The 5,000-nt window shown below is 31.8% G+C and overlaps 2 protein-coding genes across 3 annotated transcripts in view; both read right to left on the minus strand.

The window, feature by feature from the left end:
- LOC144964425 (uncharacterized) overlaps nt 1-5,000 on the minus strand; it is a 100,951-nt gene that overhangs the window by 87,804 nt on the left and 8,147 nt on the right. The window lies entirely within an intron of this gene.
- LOC144964426 (uncharacterized) overlaps nt 1-5,000 on the minus strand; it is a 115,689-nt gene that overhangs the window by 5,853 nt on the left and 104,836 nt on the right. The window lies entirely within an intron of this gene.

Genomic DNA, 5,000 nt, shown 5'->3' on the forward strand with positions numbered 1-5,000 from the left:
TTTATCTAAGTGGGTACTCGTTTTAGTTTGCTTTCATTTCTTAATCGTAAAATCAGTAATTCAACTCACTCAACCCTAACACCGACTATATCCATTGTTTACCCGGGTTGCTTTTACCAATTACCAGTTATCAATTACATTTTTTTGAGACAATTGCGTAGTAGTATCAAAGCTGATGTTTTTAATTTTTATATGTTTATTATCATTATTATTATTATTATTATCATCATCATCATCATCATCATCATCATCATCATCATCATCATCATCATCATCATCATCATCATCATCATCATCAATATTATTATTATTATTATTTATTATTATTATTATTATTATTATTATTATTATTATTATTATTGTTATTATTATTATTATTATTATTATTATTATTATTATTATTATTATTATTATTATTATTATTATTATTATTATTATTATTATTATTATGATTATTGTTATTATTATTATTATTATTATTATTATTATTATTATTATTATTATTATTATTATTATTATTATTATTATTATTATTATTATTATTATTATTATTATTATTATATTATTATTATTATTATTATTATATAATTACATGCAATTGACACAGAAGGTAGTTGAATAAAACTATCTATGCACATTCTCATTTTTAATAAATTTTACATTTTTTTTCCAATTTTGAAAAGTAGCAAATATCTCTAGGATTGAGTGAGTTTGTGGTTTCTTTTGGCAGCTTGCCTAAACTAAAACACAGACCTTGACCCAAAATGTACATATTTGCAGGTCCGATAACTGAACACAACTATGGGCCTGTTTTAACATTGTTGTGACGGACAATATTTTACGTTGGTTTGAGAGTATTTCCATTACAACAACGAGCCCATAATAATTCGGGTTATAAGACCTGTATATAAGTATACGTTGACTTGACCGATTTAAAGCCATGAGAACACAAACCATGTCTTATTCGCACAGACAATCAACTTTATACGTTACTCTCTTCTCCCAATCTCAGCCTATCTTATCAATAAAGAAATATTTTCTGTTCAAACCCGTCATGGGAAAGCGATATTATTGTGTTGTAATTATTCACTAATCACTCGCTAATTACTCGTCATTTTGAAACCCCCCACCGTCTCAGTTCTCTACAAGTACAAAACACTTTATTTTGCCTAGTCTGAAAAAAAAGCTCAAACCTAAGAATTCCTCCACCAATACTTGAAACACGATTTCTATGGCCAAATTTTTATTATTTTTTTTACATTTTTGTTTTGGGGGGGTTGTTGTTTTTTCTTTCTTTCCTTTTTGATTTTTTAAAAGTTATTTTTCTGGGGTTTTTTTGTTTGTTCGTTTTTTTCTTACTCCTTCTTTCTATTTTTAATATGTGCTATGTTGTTGATTTTTTTATGGGAGGGGGGCGGGGGGGGGGGGGGGGGGGGGAAGGGGGGTGTTTGATTTTTTCGTTTGGTCTTTATTTTAGGTTTTTGTATTTTTCATAGTGCGGCAGTAAAGTAAGTGGTTGGTGGTGGGGTGGGGAAGGGGATGGGGGGGGGGGGGGGGGGGGTTGGGTGTGATGACATTCGGCACACTAATCCATAGCATGGCTGGCCAGATCCACAAATGGTATAATGGTAGCACGTCTGATCGGTAATCAGGTCTGAGGTTCGATTCCCAGTGGAGATCGACTGATTTTATTTTTGGATGTTTTTTTTTTCCTTATATTTTTCTTTCTTGCTTTGTCTGGCACCTTTCATACACACTTTTTCAGTTCTATACAATAAATTGTTTCTTTTGTCAAATTCTTAAGTCTTAGGTTCTAACATTCGAAACAATATTGTAGAAGTTGATCATAATTAAACTTGAAATGTTTTATAAATAGCTCCTTTTATCAAAAAGTTGAGCACTATTCTTTCATGGTTTTTGTTTTTATCATTTATTGTATATATACGGTAGCAATGACTATGAACATTTTTGTTTTCTATTTTTGTAGGAAATACTCCTCTTAAATCAAATCCCTATCTCCACTGAGTAAAAATCTTTTTGAATTTTGGAAATCCATTAATATATAACAAAGTTATGCAGTTTCAAAGATGTCATTTATTTGGATGACTCACAAAGAGAGAAAAATACGGAAAATATGGGACGCTTTTTCTGCGTTTTATTCTGGTTTGTGGCTGTATCTCGCTTAATACGTGGAATAAGATATCAAAACTTGGCAATTTTATGGCAAAATTATTAGAAAATATGATGAAGACATCAGAAATGTTCTAACTTGTATAATTTTAGAGCTGTATGGCTAGGGTCAACTATAATTTTGTTTTAAAATATACATAATATTGATCATTTGGAACTTTTCCGAAGTGTAATTTTGTGTCTACAACACATACAAATGACACGAAAAAAGCCTGCTAAATTATTATCAATCAGTCCCGTGAGACCATGGCTTATGTGATTTCTAGTATTTATTTGAGAGAGAGAGAGAGAGAGAGAGAGAGAGAGAGAGAGAGAGAGAGAGAGAGAGAGAGAGAGAGTGTGTGTGTGTGTGTGTGTGTGTGTGAGAGAGAGAGAGAGAGAGAGAGAGAGAGAGAGGAGAGAGAGTTAATCTAATATCCCTATGACATAACAATGAAATAATGCTTAATTAAAAAAAAAGCGCGCGAGGATTTGTTTCGTCAGTCACCGCGAACAAGTTGCCAGATGGCCACGTGTGTGGCCAAATATATAATTTTGCTTTTTTTTATTAAATTTTATTCATCTATTTTTGTCTCAGTAACATTTATCCTAGTCTATTCAATTTTCTGTTTGTTAAAATTTAGTTCATTTTAAGTGGGCCAGTCTTAATAGTGAAAGCCTTATGATTTTCTATTTAGCCACTTTTGAACTCGAATTTGGTCAGGTTAAAGTGTGGCCACCTGGCAGCCTTGCCTCGCTCACGTCATTTTCGTGTCGCGCGATGGTGGCGCAAAATGGCCGTCTGCATATTATCACTCATTGAAATGCAAATTGGGTTGATATTTTGTGAGAATACGGGAAAAGTACTTATCATAATCCAATGAAATTTGAAATATAAATAGAAGAAATGTGCATATATAACCTTATGAGCGACAAAATCTCTATTCTTTGTAGTTTTAGAATATTGTACTCCAAAGAGTAAAAATCTATTTTTAACGGTCTTTTGGTAATCGTACGAGTTTTGTCGCTAGACATAATCTAAAATAACCTCTTTTCTAACTGTGTGCCAACTTTCAGTCATATTCATTGATAACCAGCTTCGTAATTAATTTTTTAAAATAGCATGTACGGAACGGCTTCGTCCCATATTTTGTTGCGAATTTGGGCACTTTGTGAGCGAAAAAGAGGCCCAAAGATTTGTGCGGATAGTCATTGCTATATACGGGGTGTCCCAAAAATGTATACTATACTCATTAAAATAATTGTAAATATGAGATTTAATACAAGGCAATTATTATTTTAAAAAGTGGTTAAAATGCAGTAAAAAAAAAACCCAAATTAAATGATACTTACTAGTATTTTTAAACATAAAGTAATTAAATTTTATTAAATTCCAATGTGCGTATGTGTGTGTGTGTGTTTGTGTGTGTGTGTGTTTGTGTGTAAATATACACACATTTGACACAGTTTAAAAAGAAGCCTAAAGCCACAACTAATAGAGCCATCACAAAACCCCTATAATTAATACATAATACATGATATCAAGTATACACGAACAATTACCCAGACGCCACTTGAACCGCAACGAGGCATTCTCGTTGAAGAAGAAACAAACAAACAATCGACACAGAAGTTAAATTAAATCATTGACCAAAACATGCCGTTCAAACTTGTAACCAGCCAACTGTCATACTCTGTAAAAAACACGTATTTAAAAATTTGGCCAGAAAACTCGTCCTTCAAAAACTCAATCTATTCAAATGACCCTTATCTTGGGAAAAAAACTCTCAAACCTGGGACTTCACGAAGCCTTCATTTACTCCAAGATTTGAGAGTTTTTACCAAGACGAGGGTCATTTAAATCGATAGATATTTGAAGGACGAGTTTTCTGGCCAAATTTTTAAATACAAGTTTTTCCAGAGTAAGGCAGTTAAATTTGTTGAGCTGAACGACTTTCAAGAGCTCTCCCACGACAATTTAATTGTTCTGGCCACATCAAATCATGATTTACAATGGAATGAATGGATTGTAAATGATTTACGTCATGAATTTACATGCAAGCGTCGCCTTGTTGAAGGAGGAGGTGTCAGTATGACCATCAAATAAAACATTTTATTGATTTCTTCTCACGTCATAATTTTACACACTGGAATGCAATGCTATATATTTATTATATAATTGGTAAATTGGATCTATGTATAAAAGTTACACAGAGCATTTAAAGGTTTTTAGAACCTATTAGTTCTTAAACGATACGAAAAGATACGATATTTCACCATTGTTTAATATCATACAATAAGGATAATAATAATAATAATGATAACAATAATAATAATAATAATAATAATAATAATAATAATAATAATAATAATAATAATAATAATAATAATAATAATAATAATAATAATGATAATAATAATAATACTAATAATAATAATAATAATAATAATAATAATAATATTAATAATAATAATAATAATAATAATAGTGGGAGTCTCGATAGCTCAGTTTGTAGAGCACTCGCTTCACACGCAAAGGGGCCAAGATCGATCCCAGGTGCAGTGGATATTTTTTCTGACACTCCCCCCCCCCCACCCCTGTCAACCCAGCAGTAAATGGGTAACTGAGTCTGATAGATTAAGCGGGAAGTTCTTTGCGATAGACTAACGTCCTATCTAAAGGATAGCAATCAATTGCTATTGTCCGTTTCACGCTATAGAAATCGTGATAAACTCCGGTTCCATGTACCCAATGGCTCTGAAGGACTAATACAACAACAACAACTACTACTACAACTACTCCTACTACTACTACTACTACTACTACATCT

This window comes from Berghia stephanieae, chromosome 2 (genome assembly GCF_034508935.2).
Source record: "Berghia stephanieae isolate SIO BIC M18660-M18661 chromosome 2, UCSD_Bste_1.3, whole genome shotgun sequence".
NCBI lineage: Eukaryota > Metazoa > Mollusca > Gastropoda > Nudibranchia > Aeolidiidae > Berghia > Berghia stephanieae.